The sequence below is a fragment of the Tachypleus tridentatus genome, chromosome 2, assembly GCF_004210375.1.
Source record: "Tachypleus tridentatus isolate NWPU-2018 chromosome 2, ASM421037v1, whole genome shotgun sequence".
Taxonomy (NCBI): Eukaryota; Metazoa; Arthropoda; class Merostomata; order Xiphosura; family Limulidae; genus Tachypleus; species Tachypleus tridentatus.
Window position 1 is genome coordinate 131,131,600 of NC_134826.1, and position 19,031 is coordinate 131,150,630.

At 36.6% G+C, this 19,031-nt stretch overlaps 1 long non-coding RNA gene across 1 annotated transcript; it reads left to right on the forward strand.

Annotated features, from left to right (window-relative positions):
- Window positions 1-201: 201 nt before the first annotated feature.
- LOC143245111 (uncharacterized) lies at window positions 202-11,002 on the forward strand. Its single transcript, XR_013025473.1, has 2 exons — window positions 202-485; window positions 8,956-11,002. It is a non-coding gene; the product is annotated as an uncharacterized LOC143245111 (long non-coding RNA).
- Window positions 11,003-19,031: the final 8,029 nt, after the last annotated feature.

Genomic DNA, 19,031 nt, shown 5'->3' on the forward strand with positions numbered 1-19,031 from the left:
TTGTTTTTTGAATTTCGCGCAAAGCTACATGAGGGCTATCAGTGATAGCCGTCCCTAATTTAGCAGTGTAAGACTAGAGGGGAAGGCAGCTAGTCATCACCACTTACCGCCAACTCTTGGGCTACTCTTTTACCAACGAATAGTGGGATTGACCGTAACATTATAACGCCCCCACGGCTGAAAGACCATGTTTGGGGATGCGATCCCGCGACCCTCGGATTACGTGTCACACGCCTTAACACACATGGCCATAACCGGGCCACTACAGTAAAGCATAGAAAATGTCTGAAAATAAATAATTTGGTTTGGTTTAATAAATTAATTGGACGCTTTAACTACATTTTATTTATTTAGAAAAAAAACAACCTTTTTACTCTAGTTAAACTCCTATGGATTGGAAGGTTCCTAATACGATTCCTGTTTGTTAAAAGGATGATCAAGAAAGGGTTCTGGAAGTTAAGGGTGCGGTCCACACAATCCACCAGGTCAGTATAATATCTTCACCATGTTTCATGTTCAACTTTGAATAAAAGAGTGAATTTACCACGTCTTAAGGCAACTCTTATTCAGTCTCGAGTCTTGATGGTTGGGTAGAAGTAGAAATGAAATGTAAGCCATGAATCTCGTTACCAAAATATAGTAATACCATTACAAATTTGGCTTAAAACTAGTTCAGTACCAATTCAAGTATGAATGCTAAAGTCTAAATTAAATGCTGTTTGACAACTACGTGTGCTTATACAACAATCAAATAGGATATTTTTATAAATAAAACTTACCTTTAAATGTAATGAAACCATTTCTGCTTTACTTTCTTCTCTCTTCTGTGGTTCCTCAGATCGTGTTTTTAATTCAGCAGTTCTTCATGCAACAAAATCCATTTAAAAAGGTGTTCTTATTCCAAGCATATCTTTCTTTGGCTTTGGAATTAGTACTTTTTCGTGATTTTTATTGTCAATAGCGATATTACTACATGCGCCAAAAGTACCATCACATCTAATTTTAAGTTGCACATCAGTCTTCAAGCAACAAGTTGTCAGTCGCACAATATTGCAAGAAATATACCTTACTTCTAAATGATTGGTGGTATTATTTTGAAGGGTCATATCTATGTTTTATCTCATGTTGTGAGTATATTAAATGGGTTTACGTTTGGTCACCTCCTTATCTAGTGTTGTATCAGGTTTTAGACTTTGTTTATTTTGTTTTTTTTTTTTTTATTACGCACAAAGCTACTCGAGGGCTATCTGTGCTAGCCGTCCCTAATTTAGCAGTGTAAGACTAGAGGGAAGGCAACTAGTCATCACCACCCACCGCCAACTCTTGGACTACTCTTTTACCAACGAATAGTGGGATTGACTGACACATTATAACGCCCCCACGGCTGAAAGGTCGAGCATATTTGGCGCGACGGGGATGCGAACCCGCGACCCTCAGATTACGAGTCGCACGCCTTAACGCGCTTGGCCATGCCGGGCCCCAGGTTTTAGACACGTGTCAGAATTTGTATCTGTGACTTGTTAGCGATAAATTTATTAAGAAACAAACAGCAAACATTCCACTTGTTTTAAAATATTATAGGAAAACAATTGAAATGTACATATAAATGTTCATTACCTGTTGATTTTCCAGAACTTTCAATAATTAAAGTCATACGGGCTGGTTTAATCACTTTAGAACAAAATTGAGAAGTGAAATTTTTCTCTATTCTCTTATGACAACAAAATATGTGCTAATGTCATTTCCAAAATCGCTACTATACGCTCTTTAGAGCTGAACTCACATTCACAAAATTGATATCTACATTTTAACTATATTTTTAACGCGTATTTATAACCCGAGAGAGGTATACCTCGATTTAGTATTTGGTAACGCTGCACAGACCAACTATTTATAGCAAATATTAGTTAAGCCGTTTAACTTGTACAGTTATTAAGCGCCACTTTTGTCATTAAAGCAGTGAAATATACATTTTAGAAGTAAAACCAAGGTTTAGATGCAAAATGACAAACGATTTTCGCTAAATATTTGTTGTTTACAATGTCTTTCTCCGCTAGGTGACAGGCTGTTCAAGTAAACTCAACTCTATGAAAAGTTGATAATGAGAGTCGTTGTACATATTTTTTAAAATGTGTTTTATCATTTAATTTCTGTTTCTTAGGAAAAAAACAAATTTGTGAAAAATTATCTTTGTTCTAAATCATAAAGGATCTATATCGGTCGATAGTCTTTGTGTGATTAACATGCGCGTAAACTATATTTACGCCATTGCAATAGAAATGTAAAAGCTACATATAAGTATTTTAAGTTGAAAAGAACTTTGAAGAGAGAGTTCAAGCGACCTCAGATCAGACGAGAGTATCCGTCCACTAATAGAGTACGGATGTCAAACAACACACTCCAAAAAATCCAAGTGCAACAAAACAAAATATTAAAATCCGCATTCAGTTTACCATCTTTTACACCAACAAATTATCTACACCAAATTAGTAATTTACCAACTATAAGAGATAGAATAACAGAACTTTCTATGAAATATTATCGAAAAGCAGAAAACAGAAACAAACTAACGGCATCACTACACAAATTATCAAGTGCACCAACAAAATACATATCACCATACAACATATTTCAAGAATCACAATCCACTCAACAAAGAGTCTAAATACATAAAACTATGTTATTAACATGAATTCTTTTTTTTTCAGGTACAGGGCACACGACAGGCAAAACTTTCGGCGCCTGTCGTGAAAGTGGGTTTTCTCAGGGTACTCCCGTTTCCCCCCACATCAAAATCTTCAGGCATTGGATTTCTAGATCCCAGCCCAGGCAACCTTTTTGCCCGACCCAGAATCGGGCCGTTTGATTTGATCTGAACTTGAATGAATTACATTCATGTTCACATCTACCCAACTTTTTCTTTTCGAGACAGGTCCCGACCTTTCCTTCTTTCCACTGCTACCTTTGCCTCCACCCAAAAGACCATTTAGTGAGACATTCCCCACCCAAAAGTCAAGAATAATAACGATAATTAATTTATTAAAATAATAATAAAAAAAAAAACCACCACTTAATCCTAATAACAATCCACGAAAGGGGACGAAGAGGAACTACAAAGTTCCTGAACACCCCAGTTGGAGAGAGAACTCTTCGGATTTCTCTCTCTCTAAACTGAACCCCTGCCACGTTAGTTTAGTTTAGTTTAGAGTGAACAGTGTAATAGTCGCTGAGCTAGCCACCGAGCAAGTCAGACGTGCCAATATGCTATTCAAAACGAAACGTTCATCCTCGCCAGTCAGGCCGTTAGTGTCGCCTGTAATCGTCGACGGCTTACCGCCGAACCTCACGCCGTACCAAGTCGCCACGTTGATCGCCCGAGCCAAGCCTGGGGCAACCATCGAACCGTCCAGGACCCGTATTTTACGCCGGGGAGGAATCCTCATCCAACCAGCCACTATTGCAGACCAAACCTATCTGTGCCAGCCATGGAACACTGAATTTAAAGTAAGTTGTTCCCCAACGAAAAGTCCAGTCAATCTTTATTCTGTATTCCTCAGGGGCGTCGACCCATCAATTCAACCTGAAGAAATTAGACAAACCATAGAACCCCAAATACAAGCCAAGGTATACGCAGTTCATCGAATTTATTCTAAGAACAGTAATCATCCCACACACTTCATGAAGATAGTGACAACATCGAAGTACAGTGCCGACTGTATTTTACGAGATGGCTGCTATTATCATATATTTCATTTTAGAGCCGAACGCCCACATCGACGACCACTCAAGAATGGTTCAAACCAAGCACCCAGATATCGTAAACAACCAACGGAAATCTTCCAACAGGAAAATACCAAAATACCGCCGATTCCAGACCGTATTAGAAGAAACACGAAGACGGATTCAGACAACCCGACTCAGAAGAAAACACCCATTGTTGGCAACACGCCAAGTTGCAGTAGTTCAAGAAAGAAAAAGGACAGTTCCTGCCAGACTTCAATCCCAGTTCCACAGAACTCAACAACCAGCCAGACTCAAACCATTACGAAGATAACCATCGACGCGACAGCACAAACTGAAAACAATCTACCTCCACGCAGAAAACTCAAACCAAAATCTCGAGAAGAAACAAAGCATCACAGACCAGCGAAGAACAACTCACGGAAGAACAGCCAGTAGTTCCACCACCAAGGCCACGTTTCTCAGTTGCACCAATGGGCTTCAAGTGTGGAAACAAGTTCATGATGAAGTTGCCACCCGATCTACAAGACTGCAGCTAACAGTTTTCACGTACACCATCAACGTAGTTCATCAGTTTTTTTGTTTGTTTTTTTATTAATTTTGTTTTTTTTTTTGTTTTTCTTTTCTTTCCCAGCTACTTCCGGGCACGGTCTGGGTAGACTATTCGGCGCCCAGGCCGTGAAAGTGGGTTTTCTCGGGGTACTCCCGTTTCCCCCCACAGCAAAATCTCTGGCATCGGACCTGTAGGTCCCAGCCTCATTCTGAAAAGGGCCGTTTACCCAGTCAAGGGTATCTAATCAATTACAGTAAATTTTAAAAAACCAATTCGCCAGCCGCCAGGGTTCTCCATCCTCGAGCTAAAGTCTGGCTCACTTCACTTTCGCTGCTTTCGTCCAGTTCTCCCGTCCTTCCTCTCACTCACAAATATTTTTGAAATGTTAAAAATAAAGTAAAACTCCATGGATATTTTAAAACATTTCTCACGTAAGGGGACGAAGAGGAACTATAAAGTTCCTGAACACCCCAGTTGGAGAGAGAACTCTTCTGATTTCTCTCTCTCTAAACTGAACCCCTGCCACGTTAGTTTAGTTTAGTTTAGTGTTAATATTGCTTCTCGGCCTTTTGTCAAGTATAGAAATGTAGCTTTCGATCGTTGGTAAGATTTTCGTTGATATTATTCGTGTTGTAAGGGAAGCGAAGTATAATTCTGATCTGTTGTAGTTAACATTTTACGCGTAATGTTTGTTCGAGTGTGTTGTAGTAAAGTTTAGTTGTTCGTCTGCGTCTAAGTGCTGTGAAAGTTGGAATGGCGACGGCCATCTCCCCGTACTCTGCTAGACCGTGGTCCATCCGTATTGTGGTGCTCGCAGCCTCGCTACCAACGGCGCTGTAGGGAGTAACTACGTGGAGTGTATTCAGCACTTCGGAAATGGGCGACGTTTGCGTCGGTCTCGCACGCCAGGTCCCTTTTGGACAAAGGAGACTTTCCCTTGGGGGACCAACGGATACATGTGGAGCCGGCTGGGAAAAACATTAAGTGGATCACCCTCCGATCGACTCGGTATGAACTGTCCCACGACGTCGTTCGGGACGTGTTGTCGGCGTATGGGACGGTTCGGAAAGTAGAACACGAGGCGCATCAAATAAGCACAAATGTGTGTACCAGGAACCGTCTGTATAGACATGAAGAAGCCGGTTCCCAACTTCATTGAGGTGAACGGTTTCCGGGTAATATGCAATTACCCGGGCATGCGACGCATGTGTCATCGCTGTGGACTTGAGGGTCGTCTGTTGCAGGCGTGTCAGACACCTCGGTGCAAGGTTTGTTTGGCCTACGTACATCAGGCAACGGAGTGCTCTATTAAAAGTGATATTTGTAGTGGTGGCCACACGTCATCGCGTTGCCCGAGACGTGTGGCGACTTCGGTGGCTGCAGAGCCGCCGACTGTCAAGTGGGCGAAGATTAAACGGGCGGGAGCGTCTGTTCTTCCTTCCTCGTCGTTAGCGGCTGCTGAGGGTGGGGTCTCCCCCACCCATGTTGTGGGGGCTGAAGCCCCCGGGATGGTTGGGAACGCTTCGGGTTTAGCCGTACATATGGGGAAAGTTTCAGAGGAGGCTCCTGCCCAGCCTGTTGGTTCCAGTTCCGATGGAACCCTGGATGGATCGAGTGACCATGGGGCCTCCCTGTCTGGTAAGGGGGTAGAAGGCTGTGGGGGCGCCCTTGCATTTATCACCCCTGTAAGTGAAGGGGTGGGTTCCTCTGAGTAGGACCCTACCCCTCCTGTTCGGGATGGGGAGATAGTGGCCCACTGTGCTAAAGTTAAGTTTGTATATCATTTTGAAATATTGGTCGGGGAGGACCTATCAAATGCACATTCACACAGTTTAACCCCTTTAAAATTTTCATCTTTGGGGCTTTTGAAAACGAAATTCTATTATTACAAACCAAAAGACCCTGAATAAGTAAAACATCACATTCGTGATGCTCTGTTATCCATCCCTACTGCTTTCTTGGAAAATGCTTTCTCAGAATTTGAGCACAAAATTTATTAAATACTGTGACCACTAAATTGATATACTACACATACGCTTATAGCGCATTAAATAAACTAATCAACAAAAAAAAATTCAAAATATACTTAATGTATTCTGTGTCTGATTTACAAATCTAACATTTCTATGAGAATATATTTGAAATTTACTAAAGATACATTTCTACTGCAAAAATAATGTTTCTTGCTGCTATGTTTGTTTCCATGGATTGCTTTGATATTCTAAACCTGTATAGTTATTTTAATTATAGATGAAATGTATATAAGAATACGTGTTGTGTAATTTCACTGTGTTGATTTGCAGATATTATCATATGTTGTGATTAAAATTGTGGCACTTGTTTCTAATTACCTTCACATCTTCTTGTTGAAAGAAGTGAGTGCCAATGTTAATGGTTTTTCCACTGTAGCAACAACAAATACAAAACTTGTGTTATATACGCTAGAGCTCATTAAAATTATATTTGCTCATCAGAAATGTTTAAAATGTGAATACTTTTAGAGAACAACAAAAACTGTTTCTTTGTGCCAGTGCCTCTTGAAGAGGTGATGTCTGTATTATTGAGTCTGTGAATTTTGTGCGGGTGTCGTTTCAACGTCGTCCTTCGTCCAGTTTCATCTTCTTTGTACGATTTCCAGTGCAACCAAGTGAAATTAGCGATGCCTTATATGTGGGACTTGGTGCTGGAGTTGTGGAGTGCCTTGAACATCATGAAGGAGGATGTTATGAGGAGTCGCTGTCGTCTATTGTAATACAGAAGTTACTTTGGTCAGGCTTTTTCTCATTCAAAGGTTATAAGATTGAAATTCGATACGTGGGTGTCAACCTTAACTACTTAACAATAAGAGATGCTCTCTTTTAATTGGGGTCAGACATGATTGCTTTTGCCTTAAGTAACTATAGTCAAATCATCAAAGTTGAGTAAGAGCGTTATCAGAGTTTGTTTAGGAACTCGACGGGTACAACTGGATATAATAAGACTTCTTGTTCCTAATTTTCTTCGTGTTGACTCTATACAATTAATGATACATTATGCGGGTGTTGTACATACTTGCTGACGTTATGGATCAGAGGGTCGTAACACCAGCCTTATTTTTCTTATGCTGCTGCTTTAAGAGAAGATTCTCCAAGTTGTGTTGATTATGAAACTGTTCCTCTTGTTCCATACCACGACGAGTCGATTTTTCACTCCAAAGATTTTCCTTCTTTGGACGATGCTAAGTTGGGCTATTCTTCCCAAGAAGTTTGATTACCGAATCTTCGGTTCTGGAACCTGATGTCACCATTTCTCCATTACCTATAGCGACATCACCTGTGTTTCCTCAATTCTCTTCTATATCCGATGTTTTTTGAAGGCAACAGCAGTCAGGATCCCAAACTACCTGTCGATCCTGTTCCTGGTAAATTGAATTTTCCTCTTAAGATACCACTTCTTCCTTCTGTGCCATTCAAAAATGTTCCTGTTTTGTCCAGCTCTGGATGTTCTTCCTTCTCCAGTTCAAGATCTACTTGCTGTTTTCAGATTATGTTACTTACTTTTACCCCTTCTCAAACAGTCGTTAAGTTATCACCAGTGTTTTCTGATTTATTGGATGTCTGTTAATCTAATAGTAGGAAGGATTCACAACTGCTTGTTGCCATTCGCCCCATTAAATCGTATTTACCCATCAAGTTTCTTCCTCTCCCACCTGGATTATATTGGGAATATCAACGTACAGTTATGGAAACTGGAAATCAGGATAGGGCCTGTAGAACAGTACAGTTACATTCCAGTTCGATTACAAGAGTAAATGTTAAACAGCAACGTTTATAATTACGTATTTTTTCTCCCTTTCTTCATCTTTGGGTTTAGCTGCCTAACTCTTATTGTATAGGATCTTCATAAAGTTTTATGTCTCTTCCTTATGTAACAGGTTCAATGTTGTTGTTTTCTTGCAAGAGACAAATTTCTTTAATACATATTATCATTTTCGTTTTGTTACTAAATTTAATATTAAATCATTTTGGCAAATCACAGTTGTGGTGTTGGAATTACTTTTAAACCTTACTTTCCACGTACTATCGTAACATCTAAGAGGGATGCTGAAGGACGAGTCACAACTGACGTCTCTATTTATGGGCGAAAAATTCGTCTTGTTAATGTTTATGTGCGAAACAAACAGTCCCTCCATCTGGTTTAGTTCTCTCAGTTGGACTGCTATCTGATTACAATGTCAGATATCATCCTGGGGGATGATTTCAATTGTGTTTTGGACCCTGTATTGGATGAGATGGGGATGATCCTTCAACGGATGTAAAAGAAGTGAAGCTCGTTGACACCATCGTTCTAGATTTTACAGTTCATGATGTACGGTGGTGGCTTTATGGATTCAAGTTATCTTTTACATGGGTTGGTCAATGGGTATGTTGCAGACTCGATCATTTTTATATAACTAACGACCCTTTGAATTTTCTTTCACAAAGAAAGGTTTATGCAGTATGAACTTTCAGCAGCATGTTTTTAGATCATAGTCTTTTTTTCATGTTTTTCAATTACTTTACACCTGTACATAGATGTCTAGGAATATGGAATTTCATGTTTTTCAATTACTTTACACCTGTACATAGATGTCTAGGAATATGGAATTTCATGTTTTTCAATTACTTTACACCTGTACATAGATGTCTAGGAATATGGAAACTCAACGATTTTCTCCTATCCCACCGTGATGTACTGGATAAATTACCTTCTTTATTCACTCTATGGTGTTCAGATGTACCCGTATGGACTACAGGAGGAGAGCAAGTGACTTTTTCTATAATAGGATGTTAAACCAATCGATCATTATTACGACTTTACCAGACTCTCTTATCTGCCTTGTTAAGAGGATTTTCCATTGATATTTTGGTCCAACAAAATACTGAACAGATGAAACGGATCATAGACCATGACTATCAATTACTATACTGTTCAGCTACAATTCGTGCTAAGGCAAGATCTATTGAGGCTGAGCTATATGATCGTGGTCGGTTGTGTAACGTTCGTCAGACTTCTCGTGATAAACGCATCACTTCTTTGAAGTTCAGAGACAGTAGATATAAAAGATTGTTATGATCATTTTCAACAACTGTATTGCACTACGACTGTGCATCATGACCTTCGGAGGATATTAAACTATTTTTACCAACTTTAGATTCTGTATGTATTGATGATTTAGTAAAACCTATTTCCTTGTCAGAATGTAGGAAAGTGATTTCGCTTTTGCTGCCAGATAGATGCCCAGAGCCCGATGGTTTACCTCTTTTCTTTCATCGAGTCTCATGGCCAATATTAGGGAAAACATTTTTACAGTTTTTTTAATGCACATTTATGGGATGGGTCATTACATGGCTCATAATTGAACGGGATAATCTTTTTACTTTGGAAGGTGAAAGATGAAGAAATCTTTCTTCATACAGGCCTATTTCCTTGTTGAACTTAGATGTGAAAATTAGCTGAAGTTTTAAGTTTACGGTAAAGTACAGTTATGTCGTCATTAGTCTGTAGAAACATATAATGGGGGGGATAGATAGAAGAAAATAAAAAAAGTCTTATGAAAATCTAAATTTTCAGTAACATTCATAATTTATGGATGCATTAGGGACAGATGAGATGTTTTGTTTCTTTCTTGATTTTGTGTAAAATGTGCAAACATAGTAACTTATACTCCGAAGCTTTTTCAAGAAACTAAATTAGGAAACGACACTATAAGCCTAAATACTCCTTATGGTGTGTAAGCTTTTTACAAAGACTGAAGGGGAAGAAAATGTTTGCCGCTGTATTAGATCCATGAACTTGCATGCGTGAAAACCTATCCTTGTGCTAAAATGACTGTTGTAGGTTTTGCGCAGATTTCTAATGTGTGTGTGTGTGTGTGCAGTGCAATTCACGTACTCCAGTAAAGTTCGTATGTTTTGTTTGCATCTCTTGTCTAAATTTTCAAGTAACTTTCCATTAGTTATCTTACTGGTGTTCTCTGGACTTTTAATGTTTTGATTATTCTGAAGATAATATTTGTTCAACTTAAAGGAAAAGTTTATTCATTTAAGAAGAAAATATAGTTAATATTTTACTTATGTTACTTCACTCATGAAATGAATTGGATGGATAAGTCATCACTGGATAAACAAATCCATTAAAATAGAACCTCTTCATCTGTAAATAAGATGGATATTCTACTATACATTGAATACATTATACGATGGGGAAAAAAGTTTAAGCTAAAATCAATTTGTAGAGTCTTGAAAAAGAAATTATGAAATAGTTTCTTATGGTACAAATCAATGACGGTATTTATGAAAAAAATAAAAATTAATTATAGTCGTAGATTGTGTTAAACACTATGATCAGCTTTAAAATAAATCTTCCATGTTAAGACTCGGAAATAAGTTTTAAATCTGCTAATATGTTTTATGAGTTTTTCCATATCATCCTTCCAGTTAGAATCTTGTTGATACAATGCAGTGAAAGTGAAGAATTCTAAAGTAATTTTAATTTTTACAGTTGTTGTTGTATAAGTTCAACGAACGTTGCATATGAGTATTGTTTTGAAAAACCTTACTCTTTTTGTGACTTAAGTAATACACCAAAGTGACTTAATAACAACTGTCTTCTTTTTATATTCTTTTGTCTTTCCATAGAGTAAATTAGATATTTTGTTTGTTGTTCAATAAAGAACGTTTTTCAATCTTATTATTTCTACGGTCACTTTTGTCTTTGACTGTTAAAAATATATGTATGGATCAACAACCTGGAATAGTTATCAAAACTGAGATAGCTAATCAAAGAACAAATTTAATTTTTATTTACAGCAGTTCATGAAGCATATATTCATGAAGAATGTGATCTAACTTGACTCCTGACAGCTCTGGATTAATTTTCTAATTGATAGCAACTCCTGGTATTGATAAGAAAATTTATTAGATCATTAACTGAAAGATATAAACAATGTTTTGGTAAGTGCCAATAAAGGGTGGTTTTGGTTTCAGTTAAGAAACTGTTAATCAGTATCAAATTTGATTAACAATTAGCAAATACTGCATAGCACGTTCATCATTTTAACACATTACCTCATGTCTTTTAAAGACATCTACTAATGGAAAGAGGTAAATATTTTTTATTATAATAGCACTTTTATTCAGCATCAAATCCTAATATTTAACTGTACCATACCTGAAGTTTCATGAACAAAATATTTTCTGATATATAAAGTAAATCTTCACAATTGCAAGAAATGCCAAACACCTCATACGTTGTAAAAAAAAATGCAACAGTCGATTAACCACAGCAAGACGTGACTTGAAAATATTGTAACTGAAAAGGTTGCGACAAACAGTTTTTCAAATTAATCTAGACATCATTTTTATATGACCTTGTTACTTTTCATAATGTGGTCTTGTTGACGTTTAAAAGAAGAAAATGTCTCGTGACTTTTATTAGTAGTAATTACCCTCTTGATACAGACAACCCTTAATATTTATGTCACAAAGTGTTTATAAAGCAGTATTTCAAATATATATATATTGAAATTCCCTTAGTGTGAGAAATATTACATTTTTTCTCCAGCCATTCTCCTTTTTTAATTTGCTTATAACAACTTCTCCAACAAGTATGAAATTTAATGTAAGTTACTTATCATAATGTATTCATTGCTCAGATAAAGCATAGTTTTCATAGCCTTGAATCCTGTTTAGTTACAGATCCGTCAAATACTGACTGTTCTATGACCGTGTTGTTATTCATCTATATGAATGTAGTAGTAATGTATTGTATGTCCATGTTGTTATTCATCTATATGAATGTAGTAGTAATGTATTGTATGTCCATGTAGCTATTCATCTATATGAATGTAGTAGTAATGTATTGTATGTCCATGTTGTTATTCATCTATATGAATGTAGTAGTAATGTATTGTATGTCCATGTTGTTATTCATCTACATGAATGTAGCAGTAATGTATTGTATGTCCATGTAACTACTTTGCAGGGTGTGGATGGATCTTCAACGAAATTGGTATTGGTATTATATACTAAATGTTAAATAAAAGCTTACAATATTTCCATGAACACACACACAAAACAAAATGAAGGTTAGAACATGAACGTATGTAGCAGCGTATCCCAAACTTTCTTGGTTCATAGCGCTCTTAGTGTCTCAGCAATATTTTTCACGGTTCCCTTAGACAAAAAGAAAAACTTAACAGTTCCGTTTATTAAGTAGTTAGGTCCAAGCAACTTTAAGTATTTATGTCCTAACACCTTAGTAACTGCTTGAAAGAATAATACACGTAAATTGAAAGTAAAAACAATATTTTCATTTCACTTTTAAATAACCATAATTACTAATTGGATGTATGCGCATGTTTGGCACTGCACAGCTTCTCAAACCTTGGAATCAGATTGGACACCGCCATCCTCATTTCCTATTCCAGATTGATTTTCGTGCGGTACTTAATTTTTATCACAGCAACTGCCGAAAATCCAGCTTTGCAGGGATATGACGTCGCAACTTGAATTAGGATTCGCTGAGCTTTAGCATGTAGTAGCAGATATTCATCTTTTACTGATATCCAAAACTTAATTAGTTCCATACTGCCAAATTTTGTTTTTAAAGTTTTGTCACAAGACAGCTTAATAAGAGTTTCTTCTTCTGCAGAGGTATATGCAGATGGGGCTTTAGCCTCGAATGAGTCTAAATTTCTCCATATCTTGTAGAAAGTAGTTTTAAAACCAGTCACTAAGCTGTGTTAAGTGTTCCTCAAAAACAGATTTTAGTTAGTGGTTCAAATCGGCTTCATTGGATGTAACAAACTGCTGCAACAGGGTTAAGTAGCCTTTGCCACCGTCTTCATTTACTTTTCTTTTCCATAGTAGTAACTTTTCTCTAAAGGCTGAAACCTTCTCTGTGAGTTTCAGAATATGTGTGTTGCTTCTCTGCAGAGACAGATTCAATACATTTAGTTTTTCCAAGAGATCGCACGTGCATACTAATATTAACAGAAAATCAGTATCCAAGAAGATTTTAGCACATTTGTGTTCTACGAGATTAGAGTAGAGTTTCTGTCGTAATTCGAACATACGGAAGAGTACATTCCCAATGGAAGAGTCATCACGAAGTACAGCAGTACAACAAAGATGTGTGCTCAGATCCCATATTCTCACACTGTTTTTAAAAATCTCACCTTTGGCTGAATTCGTATGAAGTTAGCCACTTTCAACACACTTTTCAGGACTAGGTTCAGTGGAGAACTCGAGTGCTTTGATGTAAGGGCTTTGCTGTGGATTATGCAATGGCTCCACAGTGCATCAAGAGCTTTGCATCGTATGAGTGTCTGCAATCCTCCATGATAACTGGACATAGATTGACCACCATCGGTGCAGACGCCAATGCACTTAGTCCAGTTTAAATTGTTTTCACACATAAAAGTGTCAAGGATCTCAAACAAATATTGAGCCTTTGTACCTGCAGTGATACTTTTACAAAAGAAGTCTTCCACAATTTTGTCACCATCCACGAACCGTGTGTAGCAAATCAAATGAGCATTTTTGTTGCTATCCGTCGCCTCATCTAGCTTTCATCCGACTTCATTCCCTTTCACTTTTTCAAGTAGCTGATCATTGATGTCCTTTGCCATTTGATATATTCTACGACTGATAGTATTGATAGATAAAGGCACCTGTGAAAGTAGTATTCCCGCAGATTCATCATCCATAATGCTCACCACATCCACTGCAGCCCATAAAATTAGTTCTTCTGCGATGGTGTAAGGCTTTTTACATTTTGCGACTCTATATGCCACCTTATAGGATGCTAGCGAAGCATTGCTTAATATTGGTGGTTGTTTCAAAAATGCACCTTTTTGTTCCTTCGATTCTTTTAACTTTCTGGTAAAATAATCATGAGGATTTACTAGCCATGCTTAAATGATTGGTCTCAAATTGGCGTTTCAGTTTATTTGGAAACAACCACTCTAGAGCCAAACCTTTCAGACATAATACTGACTGCAGACACTGTTCATGATTGACATTTACCAAACTAAAACAAAAATCTAGATAACTATCGTCATATTTCCAATTTATCCGTTTATTCACAACTTTATCACTGGTCTGTGGTTCGCCATCCTTTTCTTCACTCCCACACTTCTTATTAATATTCCAAAGTCTTTCAATTTGTTTGCACAATGACTAAAAATCAACAAAATAATTCACTGAACTTCGCTAGACCTCGTAGACACTTGATGGCAACATCCTTCAGTTATTTCGATTATTGACGGACAAAATCTAAGAAATGAGAAAGTTCGAGATGTTAGTGGCGTAGCCGAAAGTATAAGTAAACAAAAACTTATCTAAAACATTCGAGAACATCATCGAATGGAATGTATCGTGATCTAATGTTAAAACTGTGAACTACCTCGAGCTAGTAGTTCGCGCAGTGTCCGACAGATGTCGATATCGCTGTTTGTCCCTCGAAAATTTGAAATATCCCGAGGTGCCGCTGGAAGTTCGTGAACCAGTTTGGAAACCACAGACATATAGTAAATATAATTCACCAAAGCAGTGGCATTTTTTACTAGTTTCTCTGTCATTGGTGATAGCATCTTTTCTTCCTAACTATAATGCTGCACATTGCACTACAAATAAATGACCTAAGTATGGGGAATCCCATGTCACCAGTTCTAGCCAACATTTTCATGACACAGATTGAATCGCTAGCCATCAATAAGGTCTTACACCTACCACACTACTAGTGCAGGTATGCTGATGATGCAGCAAGTGAATTCACATCTACAGAACACACACTTAATTTTTTCGATCGCGTTAACTCGATACACCCTAACATTAAGCTCACCTATGAACAGGAAGAAACTAACCAAATAGCATTTCTTAATTTTAAAATCGCTAGAACTAATACACATTTCAAAACAGAAATCCACAGAAATATCACCCATACTGGATTATACATTCCCTGGGACTCAGTGCATAAAACAAAAACTCAACATATTAAGAATCCAAATAAACACAGTCACAAAACTTTGCTCACCCAATAAAATTAACGATGAAATCAGCAAAATAAAACAACACTTCCTCAACATCAACAAATTTCCCCAAAAACCATGGACAAATTACACGCACACGCCTAGATCTACAACAAACAAACGACAATAAATCCCAATATACAACAAACTCAAAATCCTGACACTGCTGCATACCATATGTTCCCGATATCAGCGAAAAAAAACCAACATTTGGAAAAACTTATAAGAAAACACAACATTCCAGTGAACACGAAATTTATTCAAATACTAGGTACAAAACTGAATTCCATACTATGTACAAACTACACTGTCAAACAAAACACCAACATAATTTATAAAATACAATGTAACAACTGCAACGACTTCTATGTTGAAGAAACAAGCAGAAAAATGGAAACTAAATTAAAAGAACACAAAGAACACCTTCACATGTTTCTGAACACTGCAAGTTAAATAAACAAAACATAACTATAGAAAACACCCAGATATTAGGTAAGGAAACAAATATAAACAAACGCAAAATCAAAGAATCCCGAATAATACAGTAATTAAAACCAAAATTAAACCAATATAAAGGAACACCTTTGCACCTATACTAATTAATAACATAAGATTTAACTGTAATGCCTCTTACAATCCCGTACCCGTTTATATTCTCGTCCCTAAGACATGTGTCCAGCAACAGTCACATCCAAACTCCCTCTTTCGTAATCTGAAGATGACCTCGGAAGATGGAAACGTTGCTCTTTCCTCATCAAAAAATGTTTTAATACCCCTACAGCCGTTCTGAGAAAGGTTTTTATTTCAAGTGGGTTTCTCGTCATCAAAAAGAACAGTAAGCAAACTATTAAAATTTTAATGATGGACATCAAAATCTGATAAACTTCTAAACTGTTTAATTATAATATTTTATTTATCGCTATTAATATGTTTGGACAACCAGTTATTCAACGTTTTTGTTTGTTTGTTTTTAAATTTGCGAAAATCTACACACTAGGGCTATGTGTGCTAGCCGTCCCTAATTTGGCAGTGTAAAACTAGAAGGAAGGCAGCTAGTCATCATCATCCACTGCCAACTCTTAGGATCTTCTTTTACCAACGAATCGTTGGATTCACCATCACATTATAACGCCTCCAGGGCTGAAAGGTCGAGCATGTTTGGTGTGACGGGGATTCCAACCCGCGACCCTCGAATATTGAGCCAAGTGCCTCAACCATTTGGCCATACTGGTGCCCGACGTTTTTAGTGTTTCTGATTAAATAATATTTTAGTTACTAAAAAAAAATCATCTTGCGTCTACTAAACTTCTATCATTTTTACCACAAAATCTTTAACATTCTCTTTACTTGCTTTTGTATATTAAGGTGAAACTGGACTTTTAGGAATGAAAGAATAGGACTACAGAATAACAGAATATTCGTCTGGATGTTAATCATTGAATAGTTTATAATTTTTTAAATAGATGAATTCGTGTGAATAAAATAAAGACAGTGGATACAACGTAAAGAATCAATGAATAACCTTGACTCTTTACACTAATACAAACAAGCCCAGTGTGGACACTTGCTTGTTTCATTACAAGCAGTTGCTTTTACTCGATAAAATATAAATTCCATCAAATTGATGTAGCAGACATTATTTATCAGTTTAAAATAATTTCACTTTCTTCACAGGTAAAATCTAATTAACCCAGTACGACTAACGTTATCCACGTTACTTATAATTTTCAATGTAATTTAATTGTTGGTCATGATCTCATGGAATCACTTGATTCATCACATCTGTTGACATATTTACCCGATCTACATCATTACAACCATTACATCCACAGACAGAATAGATGCTACTATAAAGGAAAAAAATAAATCAGACAAAAGCAACGTAATAGAACTTCCTTAATCTCATAACATAAAACAACAACAGAATAATGAACTAATTTGGAAAAACACTATGTTAATAAAAGAAGTCATAAAATAGATGGTATGTTTTCATTAAACACACTCAAGAAAATCACTGATGGTATTGCGTGGTTAATAATAATAGTTATTTTTATGAAACACACTAAATTCGGTATTCATTAATATTTTCTTTGATAGTGTTCAGATCTTTATTGGCTAAATTTGATATTTCTTTAGTTTTAATTGATTAAGAAGCCTTTCCTCCTTTAAAAAACAACTGCACAAGCTTTTCCCTGGTTACATTGACGAAAACCATAGAGGAAAACTGTGTGTAATATAACTTAAATATGGAGAAGCAGAAAGTTGTTGGGGGAAATCACAGAATCCCTGATCGAACTTTAATGATTGCAGAAAGAAGTGGTCAGCTCCTGCCAATCAAAACATGGTGAAGACGTTTCAACAAATTATTGTAAAGAAATTGTTTCATTGTGCTTAGTGATTGCCATAAGTTTCTGCTACCACATAAAATACATCTTTCACAAAATTTGTTGTAAATAAAAGTTAACATCAGAGCCAACCTTACAGTTTTCGAGGTCCAAATACAAAATAGCTCGCAGCGTCCTCTTCTGTAAGTCAAATACATTAATTAGCTCATTCAGTTCGCCATGAAACTTCTCAATACAGATTACATCAAGGCTCTTTCTTCTAAACCTTGTAGAATTTTTGTCTCCATTTAACTCGCACTGTGGCTAGATCCATCATGGAAACTAAAACAATCCATGTTTACTTATTTTTATTTCTGTTGGCCTTTACATGTGATTACTGTAGGTAATGTGGGTAGTTGTAAGGTATAACGTGTCATCTTTACTGGCGTTTTAAACAGTAACAACGATTATTGAGAATAGTATCTGTTTTATTTCACAATATATTGAGGCATTAATTCAATTATTTCGTTTTGCAGGTAGCGTTTAAGTAGATTTCTTAACATTTCGGTTTCTTAAGATGCTTTTCCAATACTGGATTTTATTTATTCAATAACTCAACTATATTAAGAAAATTGTCACAGCCCTCTGCAAACTCTTCTTTGTTCTCTCTAAAAAGTTGATGTGGCGTTACTAGAGACAAAATTATATTGCTGATGCGGTCAAAAACGTATGATGCCAATAAAGTGCTTGATTTATTTTTAGCGTCTAAACTTGCATCCAAATTACTATGAGATCGCCAATGTTCATAAACAACACAAGATAGTGTGTCTACAATAGATGTTTCACGCTTTTGAATGCGAATCGGAAAACCTATAATCCAAGTACAAGAAAGAGTTGTTCTCGTGTGATATCGAAACAATGAACATGGTTCACAATTACATTTATTCAATGTCGAGAACACGTTATAATTTGACCCAAGCTTTAGACTTCATTTCGTAAAAACCAAATTATAACCACGTTCCTTATCTCAGTAGTTATTGTGTGGACCCTTTAAAATTTACGTAGATTAGGGTCTCAGAACGTCAAAATTTGGAACTAGAAATTAGTCTTGAGTATACGTGGTCCTATTTTCAAAACAAAATATACCTGTACAGTATTTAAATTATCTTTAGAGCTTGTGTATTATGCTGGATATTTATAGTTGACAAAATCACTGATAAAGAAATTAACCTGTTTTAAATTCTTAATATTTATTATTATTATTTTATTACGTATTACCGTTAGTAATAAAGGATTCTAGCTGAATGTGGTTATGTGGAGATTTGTTAATGTCGTCGAATGCGTCGTGACTTTCTAGTAT